Genomic DNA, 15,569 nt, shown 5'->3' on the forward strand with positions numbered 1-15,569 from the left:
CTTACGTATCTGATCCGGCCCATCCTTAACTGTGGTTTTCAAATTATCAATATCCTGGTTCATGGAATTTAAATCTTCACGTACCACTTCTATTACCTGATCCGCTACCTCTCTTTTTAGTTGTGTCAGTTGTGTTTTCAGGTTACTGTGCATATCAGTAAGGTTTTTTACCTCACTGTCTAGCTTGTTCATTTGTGTGGCTACACTCCCTATCTGTTGTGACATTGTCTACCTATGCAGTGACATTGGTTACCTGAGTTGTTACATTCCCTATCTGTGCTGTGACGTCTTCCTGTGTAGTGACATTGCTTATCTGTGCTGTGACATTTGCTATCTGTGTATTCATTTGGGCTGTTGCATTCCGTGTCTCTGTTGTGACATTTCCTATCTGTGTATTCATTTGGGTGTTACCTGAGTTACAAATTGTGACATCATATCTGTCTGCACTACTCTAAACATCTGCATAATGTCTGGCTCTACCGGCCCTTCTACATTTGCGGAATCTGCAACAGTTTCTGAAGTTGAAATATTATCGTCTGTCGCTAGCGACTGACAGTGAGTAACACTAGTCGCTGTGACTGCGTTAACAGTATCTGCAATGTTTTCTACTTTTGTGTTAGGCATAGGTTGAGCAACTGATTTCTCATCCGATGAATTATCCATCGTTTTGGTTTGTGATCTTAATTTCACCATAGCTGCATATAGCCGTAAATCAACGTGCAGCCGAACTTCCACTACTACTGCGGCTCGTACTTCACGTAAACAAATCACTGATGACGTCGCGCTCGTTCGTGAAATTCAACGTAGCAAAATATGTCTCTGGTGAACAGGAGACTGATAAGTGACTTTAACGCCCGCAATCAGTGAAAATGATCCACTATCTTGTGATACATTCACGTTTAATATACTTACAAAAATCTACAAAACCATCTGAAAAAGAAATTTTTTAAAAAAATGCGTGCTACGTAGTGTAATTCTACCCCACATTTACGATCAACCTCAAGCGTGGTAGTGTTGTTGCCCTTACCTTACATATTTTATTTTGCCGGTCGGTTTTCTTCGTACTGGGTTTAGCGTTTAATGTTCCAAAACTTACTTCTTTTCCAAATTTTTTAGGATAAACATTTGTCAATTTTATCGACTGATTTCGGTAATAATTTTCTTGCCTGGTACGCAATTGGTGTAACATGTAACAGAAACAATAGGTTATAGTTACAATAATGGATGGAAAAAATTACTTAAATATTTCAATGTATAATTTGTACTAATTTTTTTCTGACACAAAGGTCATTGCAGTCGGTCGCCATTTTATACGACCTGTTTAAATTGTTAGAAACTTAGTCAGCCGGTCTCGTAATTTTGACATGAGAGTTAGTATAATTGTCGCGTAATAAATATTTCGCGTGAAGCGCCGTTGCGACACAGGTAATGGTCAATTGTGGAAATTAAGCCACTGAATATTAAAAGTAACGTTATTAAGAAATACACCCGACTGACTACACAAAATAAGTGGGCACGTACAATCGCGAGTGAGTGGTTCAAAAAGAATTAATACTCTAAGGGAAGTGGGAAATAAGTGTAGTTACGTCGGTACACACTCAGTTGTATACGAACGTACCATCGGGACAGATGCACGTACGTTCTAAGTACTATCATTCCCTGTGGCCTGCGAAAAAGAATTGTGGTTAAAATGCACTTATTCATCTGAGAAAGAAGATGATCGGACTTCGTAATTAAATGAAAAGAAAGATTGCTGGTTCTGAATGTCGCGGCAAATATGAATTAAATATTGAAATTGTCCTTGGCTGCCTCGAAGGGAAAGAGATGATCGCATTCACGTACCTCTAGTGTTGAGCTAAGCCGTCGTGAGGATCGTCGCTTCCATTTGTATTCTCCATACAAAATTAAAATAATAATAATCTTCCAGAGTTAAAGGAGCTGGGATCCAAGGTATCGTAAATGACAAAATCATATTGTTCAAAAATTGCTTTCATTATGTAACGCAATTTCACTTTAAAATCACACAGCACGTCTTATCACCAAGACAAGAACGACGGAAGGTAACTGTTACTAAAAAACCAATAAACGAAGATCGTAAATCTTCCTTTATCCTTCAGCGTTAAATACTTTTCAAATTAATCTTTGGTATGAGAGTCGAATTATTATCTATCCATTTATCAATAAGAAAAATATTATTAAGTTCCTTTATAAAGTATTAAGTAATGTAAATTTAATTCTATTAAACAGAGACATGGAATGTGTAGCACACTGAAAATATCTGTTTCAATTGAAAAAAAGTGGTGTAAAATACAATCAATTCCTGCTGCCCTCATGTTCCAGCTTCCTACACTCCGTATTATATCTTTTAGGCAATAGAAAGTACACTTTTATTTCAAGTGTAAATTTGCTATTTGTTAGGTACAATTATAAACTGGGCAGTTGACGAGTTATTGAACGTCTATATTCTCTTGTTTGTTTTATTAGCTCATGAATATTCTCTTTTTCTTATGTGATGTCTGCTGAATTCATAAAAACTGTTTGGATTCTGGAGCGACGACTTATAACAAATATTGGGGAAATTTTCTAAATTTTAGATGAAAAATAGTGAGTTTTTAAGTTTTTTAAGCATTTTAGAGTCATGTGAACAACATTAGAACCCCGAAAACTGGACTCTAGATAACTCGACACTCCGGGAAGCTCGACAAGCCTGACACATTTTTTGGCTTTGAAAAAAGATACAAAACATAAACACGCACGGTATTTTCATAAAAAGCTAATTTAATTTACAGTAATAATCATGCTTATAGACTGTTACAGAGCAGTGAATACATAGCTCTGAAAAGACTGAAATTATATTTAAATAAATCCTAAACTATCATTAAAAGAACAAAACATAAAATATTGCTGTCGCACTGTAATAGCACTTTGATTAATAAGTGAAATAGCTAATTTAAGCTTACTCTGAGTATGGCTCAGGTTTCATTAAATAAAAATAATATCTCAAAGTTAATACAGTATGCCTAATACATTCAGTCAAACAGTATGTAAATAGCGGATTTTAATTGGATCTTACACCCTAAAAATATTTAAGTATTTGAAAATAACTAATACAGTACTTTAGTGATATAGTAACGCAGCACTAAACTATTATTAATATTTCGAAACTGAAAATTTAACATTATGTATGTATTTAATTCTCTATTTTATAAAGATTTTTAACAGTGCTCTAAATGGCGTTATTAGGGCTAGAGTGTATTTAGAAAGGTGCAAATGTCGACCGTCTGACTGGATTACTGAATATGAAGTCGTTGATGATTGGTCGGATATCCAAATTCACCCAAAACATCACGGTGGGCATGAAGAACAGCCAAGTTGTTCAATCGCTTCTGTCCCATTGTTGATCGGAGATATGACTCCAGACGCCTAAGGGCGCTAAATGACCGTTCAGCTGTTGCTGTCGTGATTGGAACTACGTGTAGAAGCTTAATGCACATCACTACTTCGCATAACATTTCTTCAACTGCAGGATCTTGTGTAATGTACTTCCTTACATCACACATGTTTTTAAGGCCAGTTGTTTTTTATTAGCGATATCGGCTAACATATTCAAGTGTAAGAGCAGTCCCTCAATGCCTAGGTCTTTTTTGAAAAACCCGGTTGACTTTTCCAAATTTTACTAAAAGCAAGCACTCTTGTTCAACTGCAATGACCTGTGTGAGTCCAGTTGAAGCAAACCGCTCAGTAACGCAAGAGTGCACCGTTTCACAAACTTCGATGTAAACAGCTTTGTAGTATTCCTTCGGGGTTATGAAAATGTGCGGTGAGCTGACGTCGTTGTTTTCATACTTCTTTAGTATACTTCGCTTCCGAGGAAGCGAAGGATCATCAACTTGTGAAGGTTTTTCTTTTAAGCACAACTCCCAAGTGTTCAAAACTATCACGCCTTCCATTCAATATACAAATCAAGCCCTCAAATATTTTTTCCAGATCGGCAACACTTAGACGAGGGAATGAAATTTTTTCGTTGACGTCCTCTACTGGGTTCATCGCACGGCAATAAAGACGTAAAAAGAAATGTCTTGAATTGTGACATTGACTCAAGGTTCCCTGGAGATTTGTAACCTGCCTCCGTTTTGTCCTCTGTAGAAAATGTTTCAAAAAACTCTAGAAGTTCTTCAAAGTTTTTCAATATTCTCAAGATACTAGAACCTCGCATAGTCAATCGAGTTGGGCAAAGGGGTCATAGACCAGCTTGGTTTGGTGCTCTCACAGTGTATGCTTCTGAAAAGTACCATCCTTTTGTTGGATTCCCTTGCGGTGTTTATTAAGTCCTTGGCTAGAGCCATAATATCCCTCATAGATGTAAGATGGCGGAGACTGTCTACAACTGCCAAGTCTAAACTGTGAGCAGTGCAGTGCACATAACGTGGTTTCGGTTGTATATCCAAAACTAACTTTTTTTAGTCCTTTGAACTTACCTCTCATATTCGAGGCACCATCATAGTCCTATCCTCTTAATTTATGTTGTTGGGGTCTCGTATAAGCCAGTAAAGTCTTCGTTGACGACTAAGGAATCATCGACAGTATGAATACAAAATGACACTTGTCTAAGAATTGAAGAATCACTTGTTTTGTCAACCATGACAGAAAAATGTTCAGTATTCTTGACTGAAGCCAATACCTATCGCAACAGACTTTCCTAGTAGATTTTTAGCAATTGCCTCTTTGCAGGTTTTGCAAAAAACTTTTTCGGTAGATGCTTCATATTATAGCCATGTATATTTGATCAATCAAGACTTCTGAAACGATCTTCCCTTACGGGATTGTCGAGGTTTTGACTGTAAACGGTTCTCGCCTGAAGACGACGAAGCAATTGACGACGCAGTAGTTGTTGGAGGTTGACTTGCATCATCAACTTCCAAGCGCGCCTTTTTGGTAACAAATTTATCCACTGCAAACTTAATTCACAATACACTAAGAGACTAAAGTAAACGAATAAAATATAGTCGTATAAAATAGTCCACTAGACACTAAAGTCGGAACACTAAACACGTCTGCACCATGCACTGAACGAAACTATCCACACTGAATGACGGCGACAGCAAGGTGGGCTTTATATAGCCGCGGCGTCGTAATGTCTCGAAGCGTCAAGGCGTCGTGGGGCGGAGGGTTCCAGCGTTTTTGCTCCAGTCCTTTTGATGTCGCTGCGGTCGTACCGGTAGACCGCCGGCGCCAGACTTCACCCGAAGGTTCGCGCACCGGGACAAATTCTAAGCTGCCCGCAGCACCGTAACACTATCATGATTCACACCACCCGTTTTCAGTCAATCTGCTTACTACCGTAACAATTATTTGTTTTAATCATTACTCAGTGTATTTTAAAATGTAAATATCGTCAAACAAGGAAAATAAAAAATTCCAACATAACTTTGTGATTTTACAAAGCAAAATATAACTAATAATTTTCTTAAATTATTGGGGGGGGGGGGCCTCCGCCCCCACAAACGAATTTTTTAGGTGGCTCGGGCCATCTCAGGCCCCATGGGGTCGGCACCTGTGTTTGGATTACTAATTTACATTAATCATCAAAAGCTACATGTTTGTTTGCGTGTTATTATTGAGTCATTCAGTTAATGTGTCTATGTTTGTGTTTTTTATCTTTAACATGTTATTATCATAAGCTACTAAAAGTCAGTACTATGTTATGCACTTCAAAAAATTTAGAAACTCACAGAATTCTAAAAGCAAGCATTTGGGTATGGTTTTTCAGTCTTGTACAAAGTTTTAATGGGTCAGGATGTTGTGTCTTTATCTAGATGTAACTCAAATATTGGAAAGTCCAAGATGGAATAACAAAAACACTATGGAATGGGTAGTTTGCTACGCACCGAGGAGACACTGTGTTGCAAACAGGAACAACGAAAAGGACTGCTATACATTTTAGCTTTTGGCCAAAAGACCTTCTTCTGAGGCAGACAGCACACACACGAAGGCACAACTCACTCACACGTGAGCATTGTGTCTATCCGCTGTGGCCTGATGGAGTTTTAACTGCACCTGATGGGAGCAGCAATCGAGCAGCGAGAGTAAGGGGCAGGCAGGGGGGGAATAGCAGGATGGGGTGGGGATGGTGTAGTGCTGCTTCTGAGTGTGTGGGAAAGGGATAGGTAAGTGGAGGACCGGGACTAGTCAATGTTGCGGCCAGGTCTAACGGTTTCGGCGACAAGAGAAGCGCTGCAAAACTGGACTGCGAACTTCACACTTCTCTTACTAGAGTTGACTTACTTGAAACGTTTAGCCGATCCTCTTCTTTGGATATGCGGCTGCGTCAATCTGCACAACTTCTTCTCTGAAGAGATAATGCTGGTTAGAGGAACTAAAAAATGCTCTCTCTCTCACTAGAAATAACTCGGTACCCTCATACTTTCACTTCAGTTCAGGTATATTTTCATTTCCACAAATTTCATATAAGCATCCAAACTCTTGCAAGTCAACTACGTCGATAACCATTAGTTACAATGTGGTGGGCTTGATAACCACCAGAAATTCGTAAACAAGTCTTGCTTCTAGCAAGTCTGACACCAATATTAAGTAAGAGTCTCTAGACATATCATGTTTCAATTGTCTATAACAATTACAATTATTCGACTACCAAGGAATAACACGTAGTTACTGCTTGCACCCTCCATACACGTTCTATGGCACAAGTGGCAAATACATCTTTTTCTATTAACAATCGTAAATACTCTTATTATTATTGCTTGGTCATTCCTTTCTCCATTCTACTACAATTATAAAACGTGAACCTTTCAATCCATATTGGAGTTAGCTCTTTCAGTATCTAACAATCGAGAGGACCAAAATTTTTGTTTTCTGTTCTTTTGCCAATCGTAAATTCCAGGTGTCATGGACCCTTGAATACTTCATCCTTTATTCTGATTCTCTGTACTACCTCTTTAGTACGTAATGGCGTCATTACTTATAGTAGTCTGTAGTAACTCTGGGCAAAATAAAGTGTTCCTGTTGACACTCAGAAAACATAATACTGCTAGTGAAATAAAGAATTCAAACTTACCAGAATAATTCCTACAAAATGTGTGACTGCTGTCACGAAACTGCCCTTTTCCCCTCGGATCAGTATCTCTGCCTTACATATGGGTCGACCCTATAAGTGAACTTCCTCCTTCCATTTTCGTGGGTACGCTCTTCCTAACTCCTGTTCTCCAATGGTACAGGTCAATCCTCTTCTTGGTGCCCCTGTCCACACAGTATAGGGAAGCCTTTCTTATGTCTGCCTATCTGCCTTTCACTTCCAATAAATGCTGGGTGCTCCCCCCTTATACTTTATGAGTAGGCCTCATGGTTCCATGCCGTAGTATACATCTTTAGGTACACTGCAATTAAATATTCTCTGGTAAAATTTAAAATCTACTTCACACTTTACACTTGCTTCTTATTACTTCATTTCATACCCTGGAGTCCTCCTTTACTCAACAACTTCTAACCATGCCTATATAATCTATTCAATATATTTTACCCAAGCTATAAGAGTCCCCCTATCGTCCTACAACTCAAATTCATCAGAATATTTGACTTATCTCTCTTAACAATTATCACAAACCCTTCCTCTCTGTCTTATGCTCTCCTCCTTTACTCACGCTCCCTACTTAGGTACGGACGCTTGGATGATGTCGTCCAGGATACCGAGCAGCATACATAGCACACGCCCGTTGGGCATTTTGATCACAATAGTCATACATCAACACGATATCGACCTTTTCCGCAATTGGTAAACGGTCCATTTTAACACGGGCAATGTAGCAAGAAGCAAATACCATCCGCAGTGGAGGAATGTTAGGTGATACCACGTGCTTATACGTTTGTGCTTATTACAGCGCCATCTATCAGAAAGCGAAAAAATGGTACAACTAAAACATTCATATTTCTTTACGTACTAAACGAATATGTAAGAAAAAATGGGGGTTCCTATTTAAAAAAACGCAGTTGATATCCGTTTGACCTATGGCACCGCCATCTAGCGGGCCAACCATAGCGCCATCTGGTTTCCCCCTTCAAGCTAGACGAGTTTCGTGTGTGTGTGTGTGTGTGTGTGTGTGTGTGTGTGTGTGTGTGTGTATGTGCGATGTAGAACGGTCACAATAAACAACAATGTGTGCATATTTCACTATGTACACACCTCTTCCCCCGCAATACTTTACAGTTCTTCAATCATTTCAATCTCTCCTTTCATTGTTTGCGTCTTCGTGTTCAGTTGTGTGTATGCTTAATTGTGTCTGTGTATCCTGATTCTTCGGCCTACTTTAATGAAATAAGTTGAAGGTTACTGGAAACCACGGAAAATAAGGACTTCAGCGATAGAAGTATATGAATATTCAAAGAGGAAAAGATAGAGAGGTACTCAAATGAGAAGTAAGAAAGGAAAACGTAGAAACGGTTGCTAAGATCGTAGAAGAAAAAGTAGGTAGCCTCAAAGACAGGAAACCCATCCCAGCCCCATTCCACAGGATCCCTACCTCGCCGGTACTTGAGCGAGAAGCCGGAGGAGGTATGGTGTTAAATCGTCTCCTACAGAACGGACATTCTCACCTTCACCCTTGAGGTCCCCGAAGAAAAATCTTAGCAACACCTATGGAACGGCAAATGGTGAAGAATCAGTCACACTTATTTGTGAGGGTTGTCTGGAAGGTGTGATGTGTGTTAAGTGTTAGTCATCATTTATCTGTTGGTGTAAATCATGCTATTACTTACACTACCCACTCCTTTCAAAATTGATAAAAAACCCTCCCATTTACAACACATTTTATAAAAGGGTAAGAAACATTCTGCATTAAGTATAAAATTATGTATCATATTATCACAATTATGTAATTATTCATACAATAACATATCTTCTATTAATCTAATATCCTTCGCAGTTTGTTAACACCTTTGCACCCAGGTTTGCATAGACCAACTGGATAAGAGATTACTTTCAAAGAATAGCTTAGGCAAAAATAAGACGTAACTATACGTGGATGGCGGGAGAGACTGGCTGGCTAGGCAAAAATAAGACCTATCTATACGTGGACGGCGGGAGAGACTGGCTGGCTAGGCAAAAATAAGACCTATCTATACGTGGACGGTGGGAGAGACTGGCTGGCTAGGCAAAAATAAGACCTAACTATACGTGGACGGCGGGAGAGACTGGCTGGCTAGGCAAAAATAAGACCTAACTATACTGTGGAGACCACGTCGGCTGCTGTCGGCATTACAATCGAGACTACCGCTGACTAGAGCGAAGCTTGAAGACGACTTAAATACTTAGCCGGCACAATCCTCTAACAACTGAGGACAACTTCTTCCAAATACTTAGTGGGCACACTCCTCCAACCGAGGACGACTTCTTCCAAATACCTAGCGGGTACACTCCTCCAGAGACCGCGTCGGCTGCTGTCGACGTTACAATCGAGACTACCACTGGCTAGAGCGGAGCGTGAAGCCAGCTTAATCACATACCGGGAGCAGTTTTGGGTGCCGTTAACACACTTCCACACTGGTACGTTTCTCTAATGGTGGATAACAGGATAGTATAAGAAGTAGGGGGATAGTATAAGAACTAGGGGGATAGTATAAGAAGTAGTGGGATAGTGTAAGAAGTTGGGGGAATTCAGTGCAGAAAATTTTTATTGCAGAAGAAACACCGAAAACAAGTAGGGATACGACGGTCGTCACTCCGCCCGTTAACACAGAACGTTAACGTCCCTTGGAAAATAGATGATTCCGCCCGGCTCCCATGGATCTAACCTTAACCTCACTCGATTACTTATGGACCAATACTTTTCGTTAAATTTTGTGTGAAAGTCTCCACACAAAAAAACAATTATCACTTTACTAGGAAACACAACATTAAGTAAAGTTATTCTATCTTCTACTCTGTCATGGACGAATTTGAATTCTTCGCACAAGTCGTCTATAACACTGCTAGTATCATTAAGTTTGGAAAAAGTAACAGTCAAAACGTTTCCGGAGATTATCCTCGCGGCAACTTTTCGATGGATTATTTCCTCTATCTGTTCCTCCAGATTATTTATATTCATTAAGTCTGAAGTGACTAGTTTCTCCTTAAAGTCAGTTCCACGTTATCTACTCAGGTACTAACACATGCAGTTTGCGATTGGACCATAGGTATTAATTCATCCATTTTTTCCAAAGTCTCTTTTAAGGTGTGCAACCTCTGCTGTACAGCATCGAATGTAACATTGCATACGCGTGTTCAGTTTCTACATTATTACATTTACCTTCAGTATCAAATTCTAGTTTTTTTTTTTTTTGCTAAGTCCTGAAATTGGTTACTCTGTGTATGACTGAAGTCAGTGAACAGTTTTACGAGGATAGTCGGGGAATTAATTCATTCTTTAAATCTAATTGTAAACTCTCCACTTTATCATTTAAGACATTGAACTTAGCATTTAAAACCCCACCCTGTGCTTCTAGTTTTTCACTTAAAGTAGCACTTAGTTCCTTTCTTATAGCAGCTGAATTCGCCTTCTGTTCATCTAATCTAGCATTTAGTCGAGTATTCACCGAGTCTAATTTAAGACTTAGTACTTTAATTAAATTTGCTACCTCAGTCCAGTCTGGCATTTCTTTTCTCACTGTCATGGCCACGGCTGGTTCTGATGTTTCCCCAATTTTTTGAGTATTATCCATATTCCCCTTACTTGTAGCTCTAGTATTCATTAAAATAAATTCACCTCTGAGTATAATAACTATACTAACAGTCTATTATTGAACCGTGTCCTCAATTTCACACTCAAATAATTATTGTCTTCCGCTCACCCAGCGTAGAGTTACAGGCTGCGTCGCTAAGCATGTGTCGAATGAGCGCCGGTGAACGACACGGGCGCCGACAGCGTCGAAGGTTGGTTTCAGCGTCGGTGCCGTTGAAGGGGTTTGTAGTCAGCACCGGCGAGCAGCAGCTGGCGCCGTTGGCGTCGGTTGCTGGCTACGGGGTCACGCCCCCGCGATTTGAGTGAGGGCTGCTTACTCTCCACACTGGATCTTCGTCGTCAAATAGATCTCGTCGCAACTCTTCTCAGTCTAAACTGTAGAGATTTTCCTAGCGTCTCTTCTTGTATGGTATTTATTAATTTTCACCCCTTTTTACCGTTTATGCGGAATCCCACCCTGCGAAACAATTTCCCTGTCTTGTTACTATTGGTTGCTATGGCAACTCACAATATCTTTTTATCTTGATTTTGTTTCAAAATTCCTCTTTCTTCGAGTACCGTTCACGTCGATCGCCACGTACTAACGGTTTCGGCGACAAGAGAAGCGGTGCAAAACTAGATTGCGAACTTCACACCTCTCTTACTACAGTTGACTTACTTGTAACGTTTCCAAGATGCTACTCCAGACAGGTGTAAAAATAAATGAGCGCAACGGAAAATAATAAACGCTAAAATAAAGATTTGGCCCTGTCTGACTACCCCCTGAAGCATATCTTAAGATCTCTTAATGGACTTTAACATATAAATTACAACCTAAACGTAAACGAATGATTAAGGCAACTAATACTTCTAAATGTTAAATGTTGTTCCTGCTTATACAGGGTGAGTCGCCTAACGTTACCGCTGGATATATTTCGTAAACCACATCAAATACTGACGAATCGATTCCACAGACCGAACGTGAGGAGAGGGGCTAGTGTAATTGTTTAATACAAACCATACAAAAATGCATGGACGTATGTTTTTTGACACAAACCTACGTTTTTTAAATGGAACCACGTTAATTTTGTTAGCACATCTGAACATATAAACAAATACGTAATCAGTGCCGTTTGTTGCATTGTAAAATGTTAATTACACCCGGAGATATTGTAACCTAAAGTTGAGGCTTGACACCTCCGGCGTTCAGTTGCGTGTTGTAACAAACACGGGCCACGGTCGGCGAGCAGCATCTGCAGGGACATGTTTACGATGACGACCGTGTTTACGAGTTTGGCTGTAGTGCACTGTTGTGGTTTGGTCTAGCTGTCGCAGTGTCCGCATGTAGCGCTTGCTGCTATTGTTATTCTGCATTCGTCTCCCCACGCAGACCAACTGTAGTACACCGTGTTACCAGACGTCTGTGATAGTGTAGTGTTGTAGGAACTGTGACCATGGTGTATTCGAACTCTGAAAAGGCGGAGATGATACTCATCTATGGCGAGTGTCGACGAAATGCAGCTGAAGCCTGCAGGGTGTATGCAGAACGGTACCCGGACAGAGAGCATCCAACGTGCCGCACATTGCAAAACATCTACCGCCAACTGTATGCAACAGATATGGTCGTAGCACGCAAACGGGTCCGTAACAGGCCCGTCACAGAAGAAGCGGGTGCAGTTGGTGTGTTAGCTGCTGTTGCCATGAACCCACACATGAGTACACGGGACATTGCGAGAGCCGGTGGAATGAGTCAAAGTAGTGTCATGCGCATACTGCATCGTCACCGCTTTCACCCGTTTCATGTGTCGCTACATCAGCAATTACATGGTGATGACTTTAATCATCGAGTGCAATTCTGTCAATGGGCATTAACAGAGAATGCGTTGCAGTTCTACCTGTTTACCGATGAAGCGGGTTTCACAAACCACGGGGCAGTGAATCTACGGAACATGCATTACTGGTCCGTGGACAATCCTCGCTGGCTCAGACAGGTAGAGCGACAGCGACCGTGGACTGTAAATGTATGTTGCGGAATCATTGGCGACTACCTCATTGGTCCTCACTTCATTGCAGGGGCCCAACCAGCTGCAACATACATCGCGTTTCTACAGAATGATCTGCCAACGTTGCTCGAAAATGTCCCACTGGAAACGCGTCGACGTATGTGGTATCAGCATGATGGTGCACCTGCACATTCCGCAATTGACACTACGCTGACCCTTGACAGGATGTTCGACGGGCGTTTCATAGGACGTGGAGGACGCATAAATTTGCCAGCCCGTTCTCCTGATCTTACACCTCTGGACTTCTTTCTGTGGGGTACGTTAAAGGAGAATGTGTACCGTGATGTGCCTACCATCCCAGAGGATATGAAACAACGTACTGTGGCAACCTGCGGCGACATTACACCAGATGCACTGCGGCGTGTACGACATTCATTACGCCAGAGATTGCAATTGTGTTCAGCAAATGATGGCCACCACATTGAACATCTATAGGCCTGATATGTCGGGACACACTCTATTCCACTCCGTAATTGAAAACGGAAACCACGTGTGTACGTGTACCTCACCCCTCATGGTAATGTACATGTGCGTCAGTGAAAAAGACCAATAAAAAGGTGTTAGCATGTGGACGTAATGTGCTGCTCCAGTCTCTTATGTACCTAAGGTCCATAACCGTTCCCTTTGGATCCCTACGTAATTCGGTGCTCTCCGATACACACGATCGAACAGCGGAGGAGTGGTACTCAAGCTTCAACTTTAGGTTACAATATCTCCGGATGTAATTAACATTTTACAATGCAATAAACGGCACTGATTACGTATTTGTTTATATGTTCAGATGTGCTAGCAAAACTAACGGGGTTCGATTTTAAAAAAACCTAGGTTTGTGTTAAAAAACATACTTCCGTGCATTTTTTTATGGTTTGTATTAACCAATTACACTAGCCCCTCTCCTCACGTTCGGTCTGTGGAATCGATTCGTCAGTATTTGATGTGGTTTACGAAATATATCCAGCGGTAATGTTAGGTGACTCACCCTGTATACTTATAGTGGATTTATAAAAAAAATCTTTCTGTTTCAAAGTTTACATTTCCTAAGTAAAATTACTAGTCAACTGCCCAACTCTGCCTCTTATTATGACTGCGCGATCTAATTTCCATAACGGAAAATGACTGACATCATCTACGTACCAAACACCAGAAGACACCACTTTCAAAGATGATCTAAGGTGGTGTGGAACCTCAGTAGAAATAAACTAACGTGATCACACATGTTTAGCTTTTATAGCCCTAATAAGCCGAAGCAATTTGCGGTATCACCGTATGTACTGCGTCCAGTGTGTCGAAGTGATGGTTCTCGTACTCGTCTGAGACGATGGAAGAACTCCAGCCACAAATAAACTCTGTCAAACACTACGACGGCAGAAGGCGGTCCTCTGACTAATATACTCTAATACTGTCTTCTCCTCTCTGTGTTCTGCAGACGAGAAACGCGAGCTCCCAGCCACAAAGACGGAGTTCAGGTAACGTCTCAACGTAAGTATAGGCAGAGGAAGTGCTCTCAACTACTGAACGCTGTTTACTCAACGACGACTTCCAACCCAGAAGTGAAGTCCAGAATCGTATAGTTTCGCAACAGTACAGTGCCTAACTGTTCTAACCATAAACTTTCCTGAGAGCAGAGACAGCAAGTCTGTCTGTATCAACAAAGCTGATATCGAGCGACCATCACACATGGGCGCTCACAACGGAAGACCTCGTCTCTCCACCGCTGGCTTCCCAGCGAGGCTCAGCTCCCCACCATCGTAATTCCGAAAACGAATCATATTCCCGAAACCACTGAATATTCTTTCCTCTCTACAGATTCTTCCGAACGCCAACCAATCATATTTTAGTCTTTTGTCGTCCAGCGCGGAAAGTTTGCCAGGAAAAACCTATACTCGTACAATGATAGGCTTCTGAGTAAAAATCCTTGGAAATAACCCAGCCTGAAGGGTTTCCGATGTGCCGCTTCTTCGTTCCTCTCACCTGCGTCCAAAATTTGCAGATTTAGGAAGTATTATCCAGTTATCCTTCCGATCCTACTACATTAGCAGCCGGCCGTCACCCTATTGTGCTCCAGAGCTCAGGTGCCACAACGTCCGTCTAGCTACTTCCCGTGTTTAAGCAGGACCAACACCTGTGCGGGCCTTCCACCCAGAGCTTGAGTTTTGCCTGCCGTTTCATCTCCACTGGCGTTCCAACCTCTACTAGTATGATGATAAAGACACTCCGTCGCCATTCATGCAATAAGCGTTAACAACTAGTTACAAGGCGTACGTGACACTGTCAGTCTCCTTTATATATTCATATATATGATGTACAGCCTATCACATGATACCTAATTGTGTCTGTAGATCACGGCAAAGTATGTGGATGGTTGCTTGTAAGGTGCGATATTATAGCCACCTGACAATACCCCCATCTAACGAACTATTTTGTACTAGGATGGGGTAATTCTTACAGTATTACCCCATCCAGTACAAAATCACATAACCATCAATTGTCTGTACAAGCGAACTAATAAGAATATGTGGGCAGAGGAACACTTGAATCATGATATGCTCTTCTGCAGTCATTCAGCATTCATTCATGGGTTTACTGCCATAACTTTACTTATTACATGTTTATTATAATCCGTATACCTCATATGCTTGGAACACTGCACTGAGATGTGACAACTGGAATATACAATATCAAAAGAAATGTAACTAACATTACATAATTTTTATTCTCTTTCAAATATGGCAGTTCCCATCTTCCTTTAGACTTAGGCCCACGCTCTCTGTCATTCATCCATCCCTAAGACAAAGTT

This window comes from Schistocerca americana, chromosome 7, assembly GCF_021461395.2.
Source record: "Schistocerca americana isolate TAMUIC-IGC-003095 chromosome 7, iqSchAmer2.1, whole genome shotgun sequence".
NCBI lineage: Eukaryota > Metazoa > Arthropoda > Insecta > Orthoptera > Acrididae > Schistocerca > Schistocerca americana.